At 37.5% G+C, this 23,102-nt stretch overlaps 1 pseudogene; it reads left to right on the forward strand.

Moving 5' to 3' along the window:
- Window positions 1-7,359: 7,359 nt before the first annotated feature.
- Window positions 7,360-21,937, forward strand: LOC123335286 (annotated as a pseudogene).
- The last annotated feature ends 1,165 nt before the right edge of the window (window positions 21,938-23,102 follow it).

Here is a 23,102-nt window from a genome sequence, read left to right on the forward strand (position 1 = left end):
GATCACTGACCTAGAGCCAGACATCCTGGAATGTGAAGTCAAGTGGGCCTTAGAAAGCATCACTATGAACAAAGCTAGTGGAGGTGATGGAATTCCAGTTGAGCTATTTAAAATCCTGAAAGATGATGCTGTGAAAGTGTTGCATTCAATATGCCAGCAAATTTGGAAAACTCAGCGTGGCCACAGGACTGGAAAAGGTCAGTTTTCATTCCAATCCCAAAGAAAAGTAGTGCCAAAGAAAGCTCAAACTACTGCACAATTGCACTCATCTCACACGCTAGTAAAGTAATGCTCAAATTCTCCAAGACAGGCTTCAGCAATACGTGAACCGTGAACTTCCAGATGTTCAAGCTGGTTTTAGAAAAGGCAGAGGAACCAGAGATCAAGTTGCCAACATCTGCTGGATCATGGAAAAAGTAAGAGAGTTCCAGGAAAACATCTACTTCTGCTTTATTGACTATGCCAAAGCCTTTGACCATGTGGATCACAATAAACTGTGGAAAATTCTGAAAGAGATGGGAATACCAGACCACCTGACCTGCCTCTTGAGAAACCTGTATGCAGATCAGGAAGCAACAGTTGGAACTGGACATGGAACAACAGACTGGTTCCAAATAGGAAAAGGAGTACATCAAGGCTGTATATTGTCACCCTGCTTATTTAACTTATATGCCGAGTACATCATGAGAAATGCTAGGCTGGAGGAAGCACAAGCTGGAATCAAGATTGCTGAGAGAAATATCAATAACCTCAGATATGCAGATGACACCACCCTGATGGCAGAAAGTGAAGAGGAACTAAAAAGCCTCTTGATGAAAGTGAAAGAGGAGAGTGAAAAAGTTGGCTTAAAGCTCAACATTCAGAAAACTAGGATCATGGCATCCGGTCCCATCACTTCATGGGAAATAGATGGGGAAACAGTGGAAACAGTGTCAGACTTTATTTTGGGGCACTCCAAAATCACTACAGATGGTGACTGTATCCATGAAATTAAAAGATGCTTACTTCTTGGAAGGAAGGTTACGACCAACCTAGATAGCATATTGAAAAGCAGAGACATTACTTTGCCAACAAAGATTTGTCTAGTCAAGGCTATGGTTTTTCCTGTGGTCATGTATGGATGTGAGAGTTGGACTGTGAAGAAGGCTGAGCACCGAAGAATTGATGCTTTTGAACTGTGGTGTTGGAGAAGACTCTTGAGAGTCCCTTGGACTGCAAGGAGATCCAACCAGTCCATTCTGAAGGAGATCAGCCCTGAGATTTCTTTTGGAAGGAATGATGCTAAAGCTGAAACTCCAGTACTTTGGCCACCTCATGTGAAGAGTTGACTCATTGGAAAAGACTCTGATGCTGGGAGGGATTGGGGACAGGAGGAGAAGGGGACGACAGAGGATGAGATGGCTGGATGGCATCACTGACTCAATGGATGTGAGTCTGAGTGAATTCCAGGAATTGGTGATGGACAGGGAGGCCTGGCGTGCTGCGATTCATGGGGTCCCAAAGAGTCGGACACGACTGAGTGACTGATGTGATCTGATCTGATCTTTTGCAAACTATTTTATTCATTGTATTTACTTAAATTGTTAAGAATATATACATGTGCATGATGTGTGTATATATCTTTGTTTTGAAAAAACAAAATGCAAAATTTTTAATGGTATCACACCTTTAAACTCTGATTGTGGTGTCTTTTGTTACCATATTTCCGCCTCCCCGCCCCCGAAAACCTGTTACCTATTTTATTCCTGGAGAAGGGTAAACGAAAGAGAGAAGATATTCACTTTAATTTGAGAGGCAGCTATGCTGGAAGCAACAGTGTCAGTAATTTTAAGCCCCTAAGAATATTCTCAGTAAAGGGAATGCTGAATCATCTTACTTTGGAGACTAGAGCAAGATCATGCATTTTCACTGGGATAAAAGAATGAAGAAAAGCAAGCTCAGTAACACCAAATAGTGTTTTAACAAAGAAATTAAGGTGAGGTTACTCCTTTCAAATGCAGTTTTTTAAAATGAAAATATGTGTATAAGTCACAGTTGTATTCTCTTTGAATTCAGCTGGTCTTCTACCCATAGTAGGAGCCCCAGGAACATGAAGAACAAAGGCATTATTAACCAGATACCGTCAAGTCACTCCTTCTAAACTGGGATTTGATTGCTGATGGACCTGTCTAGCTCACAGCTGCCTCCAGTGATGGGAATCAGTAACTATGTTGGCAGGAAAGCCAGATACTAAGAATGCACCTATCAAAAAGCTGAATGCTGTGCAATGGGTCCAAGATGACTTTCACACTCTATTCACTGCACATTTTCTGACCTCTGCAGATAGGAGTTATCTGTGAACATCAGGCTCACTTGATGATGCTGCATGTCTGTGCTCACGTTGATAGTAAACAGGGTAAACATCATCCTCATTCCAATTGAAGTAAGATGAAATTGACAGCTATGTCGTTACAAACTTTTATTTTGGTCTAGTTTTCAATTATTTACTATGTGGATTTTGCTTTAGCCTTGCCTAGGGCATTGTTCTTCATCTTCCAATGTTTATTTGGTAGATTGTTAGTATACTTGGAATTTGTTCATTCAATAATTTTTCCTGAATAAATAACCTGCTATCTTGATGTGATTTATTGCAGGAGTTATTGTGACTTTCCTGACTTCACATGCCATCTTCCATACATTGATTTGAAATATCATATCTACTGAACATTAAATTTCTATACATGGTGTATTTGTTATTTGTTTCATGAATACATTTTCCCATTTCCAGACCAGTAACACAGTTAAAATGCTTTAGTTTTGTTTTTATAAGTGCTATGAAGCAAATTTCTGTATTTCCTGTTAAATGTGTGAATCTGGTTGGATAAGAATAGAGTTTCATCAGAAAGTCTATTGTAATAGGGAGAATGCTCTGATCTCAGAAATCTGTGAGGATCTCAAAATCATACTGAAAAAAGTTTTTCTTTTATAGTGTAAAGGAGGAAGCAGGCAGAGATAAACTTAATTTTTGGAAGGGGAAGCTGGACAAGTAAGGGGAAATCATCCTCAGTTTGTGACAGGAAATTGATTTTAATGTGATCAGCCATTTCCCAGGAGAAGTTAAAAATGAAGGCATGTTCTACTTTATTTTGGTTCTTACTCAGGCTTGTGGATAAACTTAGTTCAGAGACCTGTGGGAAAAAGAGAAACACTTGTTTCAAGCTTGACCAAGACAAAGCAAAGGGTAAGAAATAACAATTGATAAATGTCATTCTTTACAACTGTGCTATTTCCTCTTTCACATTTTTTATACTATATAAACATTTTTTATACTATATAAACATTAGTAAGTTCCATAAAAAAATGTCTTGGGACTTTGATTTTGATTGAACTGGCTCTGTAGATTAATTTGGAGGTAATAGATTCCTTATAAAACTGAGATTTCCCAACCCCTCCAATATAACACCCTATGTAGCTTATGATTTCTTTCAATTATACTTTCCAGTTTTCTGCTTAAGAACTTCATGCATTCTTGGAGGATTATTCCTAGTATTATTCTTAAATTTCAAACAATTTTCCTATAGTATTTTAAAATTGTTTTTTCTTTAGACAGAAATAACATTGCATTTTGCAAGTTGATCTTGCTATATATGTAGAACTCAATATTTTTCAATAAACTATGTGAAGTTTCTTTGATAGACAACTTGCCCTCTGCAAATAAAGACTCTTTTGTGTATTTCTTTCAAGCACTTGTATCTTTCTTTTTTCATCACACTTGTGTGAGTTTGGAGATGGGATAAAGATTTGTGAGACAACTCAAGCATCAGCGTTCAAATATTTTGAGTTGAACATTTAATAATGGTCCATGAGGTTGCACCACAATAAGTCTTGCTCCCTTACTGGTAAAAGTTCAATGGTTATTGAGTTATAAATTGCAATTTAAGAAAAAGGCATCTGATATTCTGTATGCAAAAGGAATTTGGCAGAACACACACAGAGTTGAGGTATGTCATGCATTAAATGGTGCTTTTCAGTAGCTATATTCTTGCATTATTTAAATTGAAAAAAATATTTTTGATAGCAAAGACATGAATAAATTTTGGTTGAAAAAATAAACCCAAAACACAGGACATATATGATCCATTCCTACCCTGATCTAGTCTCCCTTTAATAGTTATTATCTACTATCACAAAGCAGAAGATATTAAGAAGAGGTGGCAAAAATACACAGAAGAACTGTACAAAAAAGATCTTCACGACTAAGGTAATCACGATGGTGTGATCACTGACCTAGAGCCAGACATCCTGGAATGTGAAGTCAAGTGGGCCTTAGAAAGCATCACTATGAACAAAGCTAGTGGAGGTGATGGAATTCCAGTTGAGCTATTTAAAATCCTGAAAGATGATGCTGTGAAAGTGTTGCATTCAATATGCCAGCAAATTTGGAAAACTCAGCGTGGCCACAGGACTGGAAAAGGTCAGTTTTCATTCCAATCCCAAAGAAAAGTAGTGCCAAAGAAAGCTCAAACTACTGCACAATTGCACTCATCTCACACGCTAGTAAAGTAATGCTCAAAATTCTCCAAGACAGGCTTCAGCAATACGTGAACCGTGAACTTCCAGATGTTCAAGCTGGTTTTAGAAAAGGCAGAGGAACCAGAGATCAAGTTGCCAACATCTGCTGGATCATGGAAAAAGTAAGAGAGTTCCAGGAAAACATCTACTTCTGCTTTATTGACTATGCCAAAGCCTTTGACCATGTGGATCACAATAAACTGTGGAAAATTCTGAAAGAGATGGGAATACCAGACCACCTGACCTGCCTCTTGAGAAACCTGTATGCAGATCAGGAAGCAACAGTTGGAACTGGACATGGAACAACAGACTGGTTCCAAATAGGAAAAGGAGTACATCAAGGCTGTATATTGTCACCCTGCTTATTTAACTTATATGCCGAGTACATCATGAGAAATGCTAGGCTGGAGGAAGCACAAGCTGGAATCAAGATTGCTGAGAGAAATATCAATAACCTCAGATATGCAGATGACACCACCCTGATGGCAGAAAGTGAAGAGGAACTAAAAAGCCTCTTGATGAAAGTGAAAGAGGAGAGTGAAAAAGTTGGCTTAAAGCTCAACATTCAGAAAACTAGGATCATGGCATCCGGTCCCATCACTTCATGGGAAATAGATGGGGAAACAGTGGAAACAGTGTCAGACTTTATTTTGGGGCACTCCAAAATCACTACAGATGGTGACTGTAGCCATGAAATTAAAAGATGCTTACTTCTTGGAAGGAAGGTTACGACCAACCTAGATAGCATATTGAAAAGCAGAGACATTACTTTGCCAACAAAGGATTTGTCTAGTCAGGCTATGGTTTTTCCAGTGGTCATGTATGGATGTGAGAGTTGGACTGTGAAGAAGGCTGAGCACCGAAGAATTGATGCTTTTGAACTGTGGTGTTGGAGAAGACTCTTGAGAGTCCCTTGGACTGCAAGGAGATCCAACCAGTCCATTCTGAAGGAGATCAGCCCTGAGATTTCTTTTGGAAGGAATGATGCTAAAGCTGAAACTCCAGTACTTTGGCCACCTCATGTGAAGAGTTGACTCATTGGAAAAGACTCTGATGCTGGGAGGGATTGGGGACAGGAGGAGAAGGGGACGACAGAGGATGAGATGGCTGGATGGCATCACTGACTCAATGGATGTGAGTCTGAGTGAATTCCAGGAATTGGTGATGGACAGGGAGGCCTGGCGTGCTGCGATTCATGGGGTCCCAAAGAGTCGGACACGACTGAGTGACTGATGTGATCTGATCTGATCTTTTGCAAACTATTTTATTCATTGTATTTACTTAAATTGTTAAGAATATATACATGTGCATGATGTGTGTATATATCTTTGTTTTGAAAAAACAAAATGCAAAATTTTTAATGGTATCACACCTTTAAACTCTGATTGTGGTGTCTTTTGTTACCATATTTCCGCCTCCCCGCCCCCGAAAACCTGTTACCTATTTTATTCCTGGAGAAGGGTAAACGAAAGAGAGAAGATATTCACTTTAATTTGAGAGGCAGCTATGCTGGAAGCAACAGTGTCAGTAATTTTAAGCCCCTAAGAATATTCTCAGTAAAGGGAATGCTGAATCATCTTACTTTGGAGACTAGAGCAAGATCATGCATTTTCACTGGGATAAAAGAATGAAGAAAAGCAAGCTCAGTAACACCAAATAGTGTTTTAACAAAGAAATTAAGGTGAGGTTACTCCTTTCAAATGCAGTTTTTTAAAATGAAAATATGTGTATAAGTCACAGTTGTATTCTCTTTGAATTCAGCTGGTCTTCTACCCATAGTAGGAGCCCCAGGAACATGAAGAAGAAAGGCATTATTAACCAGATACCGTCAAGTCACTCCTTCTAAACTGGGATTTGATTGCTGATGGACCTGTCTAGCTCACAGCTGCCTCCAGTGATGGGAATCAGTAACTATGTTGGCAGGAAAGCCAGATACTAAGAATGCACCTATCAAAAAGCTGAATGCTGTGCAATGGGTCCAAGATGACTTTCACACTCTATTCACTGCACATTTTCTGACCTCTGCAGATAGGAGTTATCTGTGAACATCAGGCTCACTTGATGATGCTGCATGTCTGTGCTCACGTTGATAGTAAACAGGGTAAACATCATCCTCATTCCAATTGAAGTAAGATGAAATTGACAGCTATGTCGTTACAAACTTTTATTTTGGTCTAGTTTTCAATTATTTACTATGTGGATTTTGCTTTAGCCTTGCCTAGGGCATTGTTCTTCATCTTCCAATGTTTATTTGGTAGATTGTTAGTATACTTGGAATTTGTTCATTCAATAATTTTTCCTGAATAAATAACCTGCTATCTTGATGTGATTTATTGCAGGAGTTATTGTGACTTTCCTGACTTCACATGCCATCTTCCATACATTGATTTGAAATATCATATCTACTGAACATTAAATTTCTATACATGGTGTATTTGTTATTTGTTTCATGAATACATTTTCCCATTTCCAGACCAGTAACACAGTTAAAATGCTTTAGTTTTGTTTTTATAAGTGCTATGAAGCAAATTTCTGTATTTCCTGTTAAATGTGTGAATCTGGTTGGATAAGAATAGAGTTTCATCAGAAAGTCTATTGTAATAGGGAGAATGCTCTGATCTCAGAAATCTGTGAGGATCTCAAAATCATACTGAAAAAAGTTTTTCTTTTATAGTGTAAAGGAGGAAGCAGGCAGAGATAAACTTAATTTTTGGAAGGGGAAGCTGGACAAGTAAGGGGAAATCATCCTCAGTTTGTGACAGGAAATTGATTTTAATGTGATCAGCCATTTCCCAGGAGAAGTTAAAAATGAAGGCATGTTCTACTTTATTTTGGTTCTTACTCAGGCTTGTGGATAAACTTAGTTCAGAGACCTGTGGGAAAAAGAGAAACACTTGTTTCAAGCTTGACCAAGACAAAGCAAAGGGTAAGAAATAACAATTGATAAATGTCATTCTTTACAACTGTGCTATTTCCTCTTTCACATTTTTTATACTATATAAACATTTTTTATACTATATAAACATTAGTAAGTTCCATAAAAAAATGTCTTGGGACTTTGATTTTGATTGAACTGGCTCTGTAGATTAATTTGGAGGTAATAGATTCCTTATAAAACTGAGATTTCCCAACCCCTCCAATATAACACCCTATGTAGCTTATGATTTCTTTCAATTATACTTTCCAGTTTTCTGCTTAAGAACTTCATGCATTCTTGGAGGATTATTCCTAGTATTATTCTTAAATTTCAAACAATTTTCCTATAGTATTTTAAAATTGTTTTTTCTTTAGACAGAAATAACATTGCATTTTGCAAGTTGATCTTGCTATATATGTAGAACTCAATATTTTTCAATAAACTATGTGAAGTTTCTTTGATAGACAACTTGCCCTCTGCAAATAAAGACTCTTTTGTGTATTTCTTTCAAGCACTTGTATCTTTCTTTTTTCATCACACTTGTGTGAGTTTGGAGATGGGATAAAGATTTGTGAGACAACTCAAGCATCAGCGTTCAAATATTTTGAGTTGAACATTTAATAATGGTCCATGAGGTTGCACCACAATAAGTCTTGCTCCCTTACTGGTAAAAGTTCAATGGTTATTGAGTTATAAATTGCAATTTAAGAAAAAGGCATCTGATATTCTGTATGCATAAGGAATTTGGCAGAGCACACACAGAGTTGAGGTATGTCATGCATTAAATGGTGCTTTTCAGTAGCTATATTCTTGCATTATTTAAATTGAAAAAAATATTTTTGATAGCAAAGACATGAATAAATTTTGGTTGAAAAAATAAACCCAAAACACAGGACATATATGATCCATTCCTACCCTGATCTAGTCTCCCTTTAATAGTTATTATCTACTATCACAAAGCAGAAGATATTAAGAAGAGGTGGCAAAAATACACAGAAGAACTGTACAAAAAAGATCTTCACGACCAAGGTAATCACGATGGTGTGATCACTGACCTAGAGCCAGACATCCTGGAATGTGAAGTCAAGTGGGCCTTAGAAAGCATCACTATGAACAAAGCTAGTGGAGGTGATGGAATTCCAGTTGAGCTATTTAAAATCCTGAAAGATGATGCTGTGAAAGTGTTGCATTCAATATGCCAGCAAATTTGGAAAACTCAGCGTGGCCACAGGACTGGAAAAGGTCAGTTTTCATTCCAATCCCAAAGAAAAGTAGTGCCAAAGAAAGCTCAAACTACTGCACAATTGCACTCATCTCACACGCTAGTAAAGTAATGCTCAAAATTCTCCAAGACAGGCTTCAGCAATACGTGAACCGTGAACTTCCAGATGTTCAAGCTGGTTTTAGAAAAGGCAGAGGAACCAGAGATCAAGTTGCCAACATCTGCTGGATCATGGAAAAAGTAAGAGAGTTCCAGGAAAACATCTACTTCTGCTTTATTGACTATGCCAAAGCCTTTGACCATGTGGATCACAATAAACTGTGGAAAATTCTGAAAGAGATGGGAATACCAGACCACCTGACCTGCCTCTTGAGAAACCTGTATGCAGATCAGGAAGCAACAGTTGGAACTGAACATGGAACAACAGACTGGTTCCAAATAGGAAAAGGAGTACATCAAGGCTGTATATTGTCACCCTGCTTATTTAACTTATATGCCGAGTACATCATGAGGAATCCTAGGCTGGAGGAAGCACAAGCTGGAATCAAGATTGCCGAGAGAAATATCAATAACCTCAGATATGCAGATGACACCACCCTGATGGCAGAAAGTGAAGAGGAACTAAAAAGCCTCTTGATGAAAGTGAAAGAGGAGAGTGAAAAAGTTGGCTTAAAGCTCAACATTCAGAAAACTAGGATCATGGCATCCGGTCCCATCACTTCATGGGAAATAGATGGGGAAACAGTGGAAACAGTGTCAGACTTTATTTTTCTGGGCTCCAAAATCACTACAGATGTTGACTGCAGCCATGAAATTACAAGACACTTACTCCTTGGAAAGAAAGTTATGACCAACCTAGATAACATATTCAAAAGCAGAGACATTACTTTGCCAACAAAGGTTCTTCTAGTCAAGGCTATGGTTTTTCCAGTGGTCATGTATGGATGTGAGAGTTGGACTGTGAAGAAGGCTGAGTGCTGAAGAATTGATGCTTTTGAACTGTGGTGTTGGAGAAGACTCTTCAGAGTCCCTTGGACTGCAAGGAGATCCAACCAGCCCATTTTGAAGGAGGTCAGCCCTAGGATTTCTTTGGAAGGAATGATGCTAAAGCTGAAACTCCAGTACTTTGGCCACCTCATGCGAAGAGTTGACTCATTGGAAAAGACTCTGATGCTGGGAGGGATTGGGGGCAGGAGGAGAAGGGGACGACAGAGGATGAGATGGCTGGATGGCATGACTGACTCGATGGACGTGAGTCTCAGTGAACTCCGGGAGCTGGTGAAGAACAGGGAGGCCTGGCGTGCTGCGATTCATGGGGTCGCAAAGGGTAGGACACGACTGAGCAACTGATCTGATCTAATCTGAACAATGTTTCACACACCTTTATACACATATTGATCATTTGCATATCTTCTGTGAAACAATACTTTACTCAATTCTCCATTTGGTTGTATTTGTTTTCTTTTTACAGTCATGAAAATGTAGAATTGAGTAAAGTATTGAGTTTATAGGAGTTAATTGTATATTTTAGAGTTTTTTAAAAATATAATTTTATTTATTTTAATTGGAGGCTAATTACTTTACAATATTGTATTGGTTTTGCCATACATCAACATGAATCCGCCATGGGTGTACATGTGTTCCCCATCCTGAACCCCCCTCCCACCTCCCTCCCCATACCATCCCTCTGGGTCTTTCCAGTGCACCAGCCCTGAGCATCCTGTATCATGCATTGAACCTGGACTGGTGAGTCACCTTACCTATGATATTTTACATGTTTCAATGCAATTCTCCCAAATCATCCCACCCTCACCCTCTCCCTCAGAGTCTAAAAGACTGTTCTATACATCTGTGTCTCTTTTGCTGTCTTGCATACAGCGTTATCATTACCATCTTTCTAGATTCCATATATATGCATTAGTATACTGTATTGGTGTTTTTCTTTCTGGCTTACTTCACTCTGTATAATAGGTTCCAGTTTCATCCACCTCATTAGAACTGATTCAAATGTATTCTTTTTAATGGCTGAGTAATACTCCATTATGTATATGTACCACAGCTTTCTTACCCATTCATCTGCTAATGGACATCTAGGTTGCTTCTATGCCCTGGCTATTATAAGCAGTGCCGTGATGAACATTAGGTTACACATGTCTCTTTGAATTCTGTTTTCCTTGGTGTGTATGCCCAGCAGTGGGATTGCTGGGTCATATGGCAGTTCTATTTCCAGTTTTTTAAGGAATCTCCATACTGTTCTCCATAGTAGCTGTACTAGTTTTCATTCCCACCAACAGTATAAGAGGGTTCCCTTTTCTCCACACCCTCTCCAGCATTTATTGCTTGTAGACTTTTGGATAACAGCCATTCTGACTGGCGTGAAATGGTACCTCATTGTGGTTTTGGTTTGTATTTTTCTGATGAGTGATGTTGAGCATCTTTTCATGTGTTTGTTAGCCATCTGTATGTCTTCTTGGTATAAATGTCTTTCTAGTTCTTTGGCCCATTTTTTAATTGAGTCATTTATTTTTCTGGAATTGAGCTGCAGGAGTTGCTTGTATATTTTTGAGTTTAATTCTTTGTCATTTGTTCCATTTGCTATTATTTTCTCCCATTCTTAAGGCTGTCTTTTCACCTTGCTTATAGTTTCCTTTGTTGTGCAGAAGCTTTTAGGTTTAATGAGGTCCCATTTGTTTATTTTTTCTTTTATTTCCAATATTCTGGGAGGTGGGTCATAGAGGATCCTGCTGTGGTTTATGTCAGAGAGTGTTTTGCCTATGTTTTCCTCTAGGAGTTTTATATTTTCTGGTTTTATGTTTAGATCTTTAATCCATTTTGAGTTTATTTTTGTGTATGGTGTTAGAAAGTGTTCTAGTTTCATTCTTTTACAAGTTGTTGACCAGTTTCCCCAGCACCACTTGTTAAAGAGATTGTCTTTTCTCCATTGTATATTCTTGCCTCCTTTGTCAAAGATAGGGTGTCCATAGGTGCATGGATTTATCTCTGGGCTTTCTATTTTGTTCCATTGATCTATACTTCTGTCTTTGTGCCCGTACCATACTGTCTTGATGACTGTGGCTTTGTAGTAGAGCCTGAAGTCAGGCAGGTTGATTCTTCCAGTTCCATTCTTCTTTCTCGAGATTGCTTTGGCTATTTGAGGTTTTTTGTATTTCCATAAAAATTATGAAATTATTTGTTCTAGCTCTGTGAAAAATACCGTTGGTAGCCTGATAGGGATTGTATAGAACCTATGGATTGCTTTGGGTAGTATACTCTTTTTCACTATATTGATTCTTCCGATCCATGAACATGGTATATTTCTCCATCTATTAGTGTCCTCTTTGATTTCTTTCACCAATGTTTTATAGTTTTCTACATATAGGTCTTTAGTTTCTTTAGGTAGATATATTTCTAAGTATTTTATTGTTTTCATAGAAACGGTGAATGGAATTGTTTCCTTAATTTCTCTTTCTATTTTCTCATTATTAGTGTATAGGAATGCAAGGGCTTTCTGTGTGTTGATTTTATATCTTTCAACTTTACTATATTCATTGATTAGTTCTAGTAATTTTCTGGTGGGGTCTTTAGGGTTTTCTATGTAGAGGATCATGTCATCTGCAAACAGTGAGAGTTTTACTCCTTTTTTTTCAATTTGGATTCCTTTTATTTATTTTTCTCTCTGATTGCTGTGGCCAAAACTTCCAAAACTATGTTGAATAGTAGTGGTGAGAGTGGGCACCCTTGTGTTGTTCCCGACTTTAGGGGAAATGCTTTCAATTTTTCACCATTGAGGATAATGTTTGCTGTGGGTTTGTCATATATAGCTTCTATTATGTTGAGGTATGTTCCTTCTATTTCTGCTTTCTGGAGAGTTTTTTTTTTTTTATCATAAATGGATGTTGAATTTTGTCAAAGGCTTTCTCTGCATCTATTGAGATAATCATATGGTTTTTATGTTTCAATTTGTTAATGTGGTGTATTACATTGATTGATTTGTGGATATTGAAGAATCCTTGCCTCCCTGGGATAAAGCCCACTTGGTCATGATGTATGATCTTTTTTATGTGTTGTTGGATTCTGATTGCTAGAATTTTGTTAAGGATTTTTGCATCTATGCTCATCAGTGATATTGGCCTGTAATTTTCTTTTTTTGTGGCATCTTTGTCTGGTTTTGGTATTAGGGTAATGGTGGCCTCATAGAATGAGTTTGGAAGTTACCTTCCTCTGCAATTTCCTGGAAGAGTTTGAGTTAGGATAGGTGTTACCTCTTCTCTAAATTTTTGGTAGAATTTGGCTGTGAAGCCATCTGGACCTGGACTTTTGTTAGCTGGAAGGTTTCTGTTTTCAGTTTCAGTCCGTGCTTGTGTTGGGTTTGTTAAGATTTTCTATTTCTTGCCTTTCAGGTTTGGAAAGTTGTGCTTTTCTAGGAATTTGCCCATTTCTTCCAAGTTGTCCATTTTATTGGCATATAATTGCTGATAGTAGTGTCTTGTGATCCTTTTATTTCTGTGTTGTCTGTTGTGATTTCTCCATTTTCTTTTCTACTTTTATTGATTTGATTTTTATCCCTTTTTTTCTTGATGAATCTGGCTAATGGTTTGTCAATTTTATTTTATTTTATTTTTTTTAATTTTATTTTATTTTTAAACTTTACATAACTGTATTATCCTTTCAAAGAACCAGCTTTTGGTTTGTTGATTTTTGCTATGGTCTCTCTTGTTTCTTTTGCATTTATTTCTGCCCTAATTTTTAAGGTTTCTTTCCTTCTACTAACCCTGGGGTTCTTCATTTCTTCCTTTTCTAGTTGCTTTAGGTGTAGAGTTAGGTTATTTATTTGACTTTTTTCTTGTTTCTTGAGGTATGCCTATATTGCTATGAATCTTCTCCTTAGCACTGCTTTTACAGTGTCCCATAGGTTTTGGGTTTTTGAGTTTTCATTTTCATTCATTTCTATGCATATTTTGATTTCTTTTTTGATTTTTCTGTGATTTGTTGGTTATTCATCAGAATGCTTTCAGGAAGACAAGTGAAGACAAATGTTGTTCAGCCTCCATATGTTGCAATTTTTAATATTTTTTCTCATGTAATTGAGATCCAATCTTACTGCATTGTGGTCAGAAAATATGCTTGGAATGATTTCATTTTTATTATTTTTTTCTTAATTTACCAAGTCTAGATTTATGGCCTAGGATGTGATCTATCCTGGAGAAATTTCTCTGTGCGCTTAGAAAAAGGTGAAATTCATTGTTTTGGGGTGAAATGTCCTATAGATATCAAGTAGGTCTAACTGGTCTATTGTATCATTTAAAGTTTGTGGTTCCTTGTTAATTTTCTGTTTAGTTGATCTATCCATAGATGTGAGTGGGGTATTAAAGCCTCCCACTATTATTTTGTTATTGTTATTTCCCATTTCATACTTGTTAGCATTTGTCTTACATATTGTGGTGCTCCTGTTGGGTGCATATATATTTATAATTGTGATATCTTCTTCCTGTATTGACCTTTTGATCATTATGTAGTGTCTTTCTTGGTCTCTTTTCACAGCCTTTGTTTTAAAGTCTATTTTATCTGATATGAGTATTGCTACTCCTGCTTCCTTTAGTCTCGATTTGTGTTGAATACCTTTTCCCAGCCCTTCACTTTCAGTCTGTATGTGTCCCTTGTCTCAAGGTGGGTCTCTTTTAGACAACATATAAAAGGGTCTTGTTTTTGTATCCATCCAGTCAGTCTTTGTCTTTTGGTTGGGACATTCAACCCATTTATGTTTAAGGTAATTATTGATAAGTATGATCCCATTGCCATTCGCTTTATTGTTTTGGGTTCGAGTTTATACGCCCTTTTGGTGTTTCCTGTCTAGAGAATATCGAGAACTGGTTTGGTGTTGCTGAATTCTCTCAGCTTTTGCTTGTCTGTAAAGCTTTTGATTTCTCCTTCATATTTGAATGAGATCCTGGCTGGGTACAGTAATCTGGGCTGTAGATTATTTTCTTTCATCACTTTAAGTATGTCCTGCCATTCCCTCCTGGCCTGAAGAGTTTCTATTGAAATATCAGCTGTTATCCTTATGGGAATCCCTGTTTGTGTTATTTGTTGTTTTTCCCTTGATGTTTTTAATATTTGTTCTTTGTGTTTGATCTTTGTTAATTTGATTAATATGTGTCTTGGAGTGTTTCTCTTGGGTTTTCCTGTTTGGGACTCTCTGGGTTTCTTGGACTTGGGTGATTATTTCCTTCCCCATTTTAGTGAAGTTTTCGGCAATTATCTCAAGTATTTTCTCATGGTCTCTCTTTTTTTCTTCTTCTTCTGGAACTCCTATGATTCAAATATTGGGGCATTTAACATTGTCCCAGAGGTCTCTGAGATTGTCCTCATTTCTTTTAATTCATTTTTCTTTTTTCCTCTCTAATTCATTTATTTCTACCATTCTATCTTCTACCTCACCAATCTTATCTTCTGTTTCCGTTATTCTACTATTGGTTCTCTCCAGAGTGTTTTTGAAATCCTTTATTGCATTATTCATTATATATTGACTCTTTTTTATTTCTTCAAGGCCCTGTTAAACCTTTCTTGCATCTTCTCAATCCTTGTCTCCAGGCTATTTATCTGTGATTCCATTTTATTTTCAAGATTTTGGATCATTTTCACTATCATTATTTGGAATTCTTTATGAGGTAGGTTCCCTATCTCTTCCTCTTTTGTTTGGTTTGGTGGGCATTTATCCTGTTCCTTTACCTGCTGGGTATTTCTCTGTCTCTTCATCTTGTTTATATTGCTGTGTTTGGGGTGGCCTTTCTGTATTCTGGCAGTTTGTGGAGTTATCTTTATTGTGGAGTTTCCTTGCTGTGGGTGGGGTTGTACGGGTGGCTTGTCAAGGTTTCCTGGTTAGGGAAACTTGTGTCGGTGTTTTGGTGGGTGGAGCTGGATTTCTTCTCTCTGGAGTGCAATGAAGTGTCCAGTAATGAGTTATGAGATGTCAATGGGTTTGGAGTGACTTTGGGCAGCCTGTATATTGAAGCTCAGAGCTATGTTCCTGTGTTGCTGGAAAATTTGCGTGGTATGTCTTGCTCTGGAACTTGTTGGCCCTTGTGTGGTGCTTGGTTTCAGTGTAGGTATGGAGGCGTTTGATGAGCTCCTGTCTATTAATGTTCCCTGGAGTCAGGAGTTCTCTGGTGTTCTCAGGATTTGGACGTAAGCCTCTTGCTTCTGGTTTTCAGTCTTATTTTTACAGTAGCCTCAAGACTTCTCCATCTATACAGCACTGTTGATAAACATCTAGGTTAATGATAAAACGTTTCTCCAGTGAGGGACAGCTGAAGACGTACACAGAGTTACATGGAGAAGAGAAGAGGGAGGAGAGAGATAGAGGCGACCTGGTGGAGAAAAGGAGAGTCCAAAGGGGGAGAGAGCAATCAGGCCAGTGATCTCATTCCCAAGTAAAAATGGGTACTGAAGATTGGGTTCTTAAAGGTACAAAACTGATAACAAATAACAAATACCAAAAAGCAAAGATTAAAAATCTAGAGTAGAGGTTGGATTTTAAAAAATACAATATTAAAGGAAAAAAAAGTCACAAAAATCATAAAATCAATATATATATGAAGTTTGCTTAAAAAAATAGGGTCTCTCTCTCTCTCTCTCTCTTTTTTTTTTTAAAGTAATAGTCGGTTATACAAACGAAAATTAAAGCAGTAATAGGTAGATCCAGGCTCATCTTGCATATTTCCAGCTCCAGGCTTAAAAATAGTCATTCCTCCAAGAAGTCCTGGTTCATTCTATTGGTGAGTTGTATTAGAAATCAAGATCTGGGACTTTCCTGGTGGTTCAGTGGTTAAGACTGAAAGCTTCCAGTGCAAAGGAGCTTGATCCCTGGTTGGGGAACTGAGAACTCTGGGCACAGAACTAAGATCCCACATATTGTGCAACATAGCCAAAACAAACTAATAAACAAAAACAAATCTGGACTCCAGTTGTTTGTTTCTACTGGAGTCTTTGGGCCCTCTAGTTGATAAGCAAGGAGATATATGTATGTGTGCTTGGCTTCCATGATGGCTCATTGGTAAAGAATCTGCTTGCAATGTAGGGAACACAGGTTTAACTCCCTGGGGAGAGAAGAGGACCTAGAGGAAGAAATGGCAAACCATTCCAGTATTCTTGCCTGGGAAATCCCATGGACAGAGGAGTCTGGTGGGCTACTCTCCACGGCATAACAAAAGATTTGGATATGACTTAGAAACTAAATAAAAACATGTGTGTATACTAACTTGTGTGCATGCATACATGTTTTGTCACTCAGTTGTTCCAACTCTTTGGGCTCCCGTGGACTATAGCCTGCCAGGTTTCTCTGTCCATGAGATTCTTCAGGCAAGAACAGTGGGGTGGGTTGCCATGCTCTCCTCCAGGGGATCTTCCTGACCCAGGAATTAAATCCAGGTCTCCTGTATTGGCAAGCAGATTCTTTACCACTGTACTACCAGGAAAGGCATATACTAGTCTGTGTATGTATCTATATATATAGCCTGTGTATTTATGTCTCTAACTCAAATTTATTAGCATAAAGCTTACTCCAACCCAGTCCCCTTTCTTATGTGTAAACACCACTGCAATACTGAGATTCTGGGTTTTCCCATCTATCATCCACTAAATTGTTCTGTTACAGTATACACATACAGAAGCATAATAATTGGTAATCTACATTATGGTGGAATACAACTTTATCAACTTGATTACAGTAATTATGTACAATTCCTTTGCCTTTAATTTTATAATCTCTACTATAAAAAAAGCAGAGACATTACTTTGCCAACAAACGTCCATCTAGCCAAAGCTATGGTTTTTCCAGAAGTCATGTATGGATGTGAGAGTTGGACTATAAAGAAACCCGAGCACTGAAGAATTGATGCTTTTGAACTGTGGTGTTGGAGAAGACTCTTGAGAGTCCCTTGGACTGCAAGCAGATCCAACCAATCCATCCTAAGGGAAGTTCAGTCCTGAACATTCATATTGGAAGGAGTGATGCTGAAGCTGAAACTTCAATACTTTGGCCACCTTATTTGAAAAGATCATAATGCTGGGAAAGATTGGAGGCAGGAGGAGAAGGGGATGACAGAGGCTGAGATGGTTGAATGGCATCACCAACTCTATGGACATGAGTTTGAGTAAGCTCCGGGAGTTGGTGATGGACAGGGAAGTCTGGCGTGCTGCAGTCCATGGGGTCACAAAGAGTCAGGCACGACTGAGAGACTGAACTGAACTCATTTCCAATATTACTTAGTTCACCACTGTTTCTCCCTCTTCCTTCAGTGAAGGTGTTCCATTCATTTGAATACAATTAAATATTTTTGCCCACAGTCTGCATTCCATCCTGGAATTCGCTGAACCTTCTAAATGATGTCTTTATTTGCATACATTGAGGTTTACTCTTTGTGCTGTAAAGTTTAATGCATTTTAGCAAATGCATAATGTCACATGTTCACAATTACAGTATCTTATAAAATAGTTTCACTGCTCCAAAAAATCCCTTTCTTTTACCCTTTCAACCCTTTCTTCCTTGGAGTCACAGAAACTTAAACTTTCTGTTTGGCTTCTTTCATCAAAAAACAAGCATTTAAGATTTTTTCATGTCTTTTTGGGGGCTGTTAGTTTCTTTTTATCACTGAGAAATATTACATTGTACAGGCATACCACAGTGTGTTTATACATTTACTTAATTGAGGGCATCTTGGTTGTTTTCAGTTTTAGAGACCATGAATAAAGCTGCTTTCATGAATGAAGATTTTGTGTGGGCATAAGTTTTGGATTACTTGGGTATATAACTTAGTACTGCTTCCCAGGTGTCAGAGTAGTAAAGAACTTGTCTGTCAATGCAGGAGGTGCAGGAGACATGGTTTTGATCCCTGGATTGGGAAGATACCCTGGAGGAGGAAATGACAACCCACTCCATTATTCTTGACTGAAAAATTCCATGATAAGAGGAGACTGCTGGGCTACAGTCCGTGGAGTTGCAAAGAGTAGGACATGACTGAATAACTACATAAGCACGCAGATACCTAGTAGTACTACTGCTGGATTGTATGGTGAGATTATACTTAGCTTCAGAAGAATCTACAAAACTGTCCTTCTAAATGGCTATGCTATTTTTTAATCCTACTAGCAATGAATGAGAGTTTGTGTTGCTCCAACTACTTGTCAGTAATTGGTATGTCAAGTTTTTTTGTTTTGTTTTGTTTTGAGCCATTCTAATTGGTATATTTTGGTATCTCATTGTTGTAAATTCTAATTATCTAAATGATAAATGATGCTGTGCATTTCCCCTGAAACTTTCTTGCCATCAGTGTTTCTTCTCTGGTGAGAGGTCTTTGCGTTCATGGGTGGGATGTCACTTCAGTCATGTCTGACTCTATGCAACTCCATGGACTGTAGCTTGTCAGGCTCCTCTGTCCATGGGGTTCTGCAGGCAAGAACACTGGAGTGGGTTGCCATGCCCTCCTCCAGGGGATCTTCCTGACCCAGGGATCAAACCCCCATTTGTCTCCTGTGTTGGCAGGAGGGTTCTTTACCACTAATACCACCTGGGAAGCCCTTCAGAACTTTAGCCCATTTTTAAATTGTTATTTGATTCTTTGGTGAATTTAAGAGTTCTATGTATTTTGGGGATACAAGTCCTTTATTAGATACAGTTTTTTCATGTACTTTTTCAAAGACTGTGGTTTATCTATTGTTTCTCTTAACAATGCCTTTTGTAAAGCAGAAGGTTTTTTAGTTTTTATTTTAATGAAATGCAACCTATTTTTTCATGAATTATTATTTTTGTGCTGTATATAAAAGTTCCTTGTGAAACCTAAGACACTCTAGATTTCCCTCAGTGATTTCTTCTAGAAGATTTAAGTTTTTTTGTTTTGAGTATATGATATCTTTTGAGATAATTTTTGTGAATGGTCTTTGTGATACTTTCTCACCATCAAGGAGGATCTTAGTGGTTTTGTGTCGCATGTTCTCTACCAAACTGAAGAAGTTCCTATTCTCAATCTACTGATTTTTTTTTTTTAATGAATGTTTGTTGGATTTTGTCAACTGCTCTTTCTACATCAATTGATATAATTTCTCTTCATTAGCTTCTTGACATGGTTGATTACATTGATTTTCTCTTTTTCACTTAGTATTTTAAAAAGTTAACATGAGATTATTAACAAAATTTAAAGTTAACTTAATTGTTAACTGAAGGAAGGAATAGATTACATTTATTTTCAAATTTTGAGCCTATCCTGCATACCTGGAATAAATTCTTCTTGGTCTTGGTGTAAAATTCTCTCTATTGCTTGTTTTGATTTGCTAATATTTTGCTGAGGACTTCTGTACCTATATTTGTGAATTATATTGTTCTGTAGTTTTCTTTTCCTGTAATATGCTGACCTAGTTTTCTGTTAGTTAAGGCTGGCTTTACAGAATGAGTTAGGAAGTATTCTAACTGCTTCTACTTTCTGGAAATATTATGGGGAATGTAAATAATTTCTTTCTGAAGTTTTTGTTAGAATTCACTATCATTTCAGCAATAAAGTCTAAAAAAAAAAAAATAACTGTTTCACCCATCAAAACATTTTCCCAGGTCACTGGATTTTGAAAAACAAAAGCTTTAAAATGTTTTGTTTTATTTCTATCAGTTTTTCTATATGTATTTAAAATTATTTATTGATCTTTATACAAATAAATAGTAGTGTGAGGAGAAATGGTAGTGTGAGGTTATGAATAATTTTAGGTCATAAAGATTGAAAACATTTATCTAGTTGGGTATGCATATTATTATTATTGGGGGCATTCAGGGAGCTATAAGATAGATGTACAATACTGCTATCACCCAAAGAAGGTGATTCCCCCTCACTTCTTCTTTCAGTGGAATACAGTCTTTTGTTTCTTTTCCTCCCTTTTTGTCTATTTCATTTCTCTCTCCTTCTCTGTATTTTCTATCTCTTTTCATGCACATAGAAGAAGACTTGTAAAGTTCCCTGCTTAAGGTCTGGCTCATTCTTGAGATCCCTAGACACGGCTACCTCATTAGGATACTTGAACTAAAAACTGGCATTCTCAGACGAAAGCAAACTAATAGATTTATCCTATAGAAGACTTCTGCTGACCCTATCACTCTGCTTCAAATGCAGGCAGACTCAGTGACACCATAGTGCATTGTTTGAATGTGCCAAAGTTTACATATCCATTCACCTACTGAAAAACATCTTGCTTCCTTCTCTGTTAATATCTCGATGGCTTCTTTTAGTTAAATTTGCATTGTTCCTGTTTCTATTTCTGCAGTTTCACTGGCTACAGGAAACCAAATTCGTATTTCAGAGTTTATCTTCCTGGGACTCTCAGAAGAGGTATTATTGCAGCCTCTCCTCTTTTGGCTCTTCCTGTTCATGTACCTTTCATTGGGAATCTTTCATTGGGAATCTTCTCATCAGCTTGGCCATTATCACTGATGTCCTCCTCCACACACCCATGTACTTCTTTCTCTTCAATGTTATCTTTTCCAGACATCTGTTTCATCTGTAACACCATCCCAAAGATGCTGTGGAACATCCAGACTCAGAGTCAAGTTATCACCTATGAAGGCTGCATCATACAGATGCATTTTTTCATGCTTTTTGGGATATTAGACAACATCCTCTTGACTGTGATGGCTTATGACCAGTTTGTAGCTATATGTCACCCATTGCAGTATATGATCATCATGAACCTGAAGTTTTGTGACCTCCTGCTTCTGACATCCTGGTTAGTGAGTTTTCTCAACTCTCTGTTACATGGCTTAATGATTTTGTAACTCTGTTTTTTCACAGAATTGGAAATTCACCATTTTTTTGGCCAACTTTATAAGGTGGTTCAGCTTGTTTGTTCTGACACTTTACTTAATGACCTGATGATGTATTTTGCAAGTGGAGTTCTGGTTATTGTATCCTGGTATCCTGTTCTCTTACTCTAAGATTGTATCCTCCATTTTGAAAGTTTCATCCATGAGAGGTAAGTATAAAGCATTTTCCACATGTGTGTCTCACCTCTCAACTGTCTCCTTGTTCTACGGTACAAGCCATGGGGTGTATGTTAGCTCTGCTGACACACAAAAGTCCGAGGCAACTGCAATAGCCTCAGTGATGTACACTGTGGTCATACCCATGCTGAACCCTTTTATCTACATTCTTAAAAACAAAGACATAAAGCAAGCCCTTAAAACACTCTTCAGTAGAGAAACATTCTCAGTATAAGAGAAATATTTGTCTGAAGATAGAGACTTTTTCATGAGTAACAGTTCTCGAAACCCTAAAAGATCTAAATCATGATTAATATCATCAGTGACCAGAAAGACAATCTGAAACTTAAGTTATTTAAAGAGTTCAGTTTCTTTCATTTTTCATATATTATAAGCAATGGCTTCTTCCTGTACTTTCTCTAAAAATTTCATCTCTTATTATATTCTCTGGATTCAGTGTGGGGAATAGAATCTACCACATAAGTTTTCAGAAGTATATAATACAGAAAATTTAATGCTAAAATAGTATAGAACTCGCTGGAGGAATCATCGTGTAACGCTTTCTCTACCAGATGAAAGCAACTGTCCTTCATATGATCTTCTGTTGATGACAAATCATTTGACATATCAGAGGCTGTACACTAATGGCCAGGGTTTCTGTTAATCCAATTTGTGACTATATCACATCCACAACAGGAACAATTGGAGTCACCATCTGATGAAGTTTACAATAATCTGTATGTACTTTCCTACAATGACGGACAGGTAGATTGCAGCTTTGTGGGAGACCAGGGCTCAGAGAACCCAACTAAGCTATGTCCAGATTCTTGACTCATAGAAACTTTAAGATAATTGATGTGTGTACATTTTTTAAGTTTTGTGGGAGAATCTGTTACACAAAAATATGAATAAATGATACAGAGATGTGGAAAACTAGTATAATTTTTATATATTTACATAAGATGGCAAAAAGAACCAACCCTTTGAAAAAAATCGGTTATTTCTTATAAAAGTATACATATTTACAGGGTATGTGTGCCTGCTTAGTCATTCAGTCATGCCTAACTCTTTGCAACCCAAGGGACTTTAGTCCTCCAGGGTCCTCTCTCCATGGAATTTTCCAGGCAAGAATACTGGAGTGGGTTGCCATTTTTCTCTTCAGGGAATCTTCTTGACCCAGGGATTGAACCCACATCTCTTGCATCTCCTGCATTGGCAGGTGAATTATTTACTGCTGCACCACCTGGGAAGGCCACATATTTATATGTAGGACTCAGCAATTCTGCTTCTAGGTTTTCATTTAAGGTAAATGAAAACATGTCCACACAAAGACTTGGTCACAAATGTTTATATCAAGCTTATTCATAGTAGATAAAATGGAAGAAAAACTGAAATAGCCA

This window comes from Bubalus bubalis, chromosome 9 (genome assembly GCF_019923935.1).
Source record: "Bubalus bubalis isolate 160015118507 breed Murrah chromosome 9, NDDB_SH_1, whole genome shotgun sequence".
NCBI lineage: Eukaryota > Metazoa > Chordata > Mammalia > Artiodactyla > Bovidae > Bubalus > Bubalus bubalis.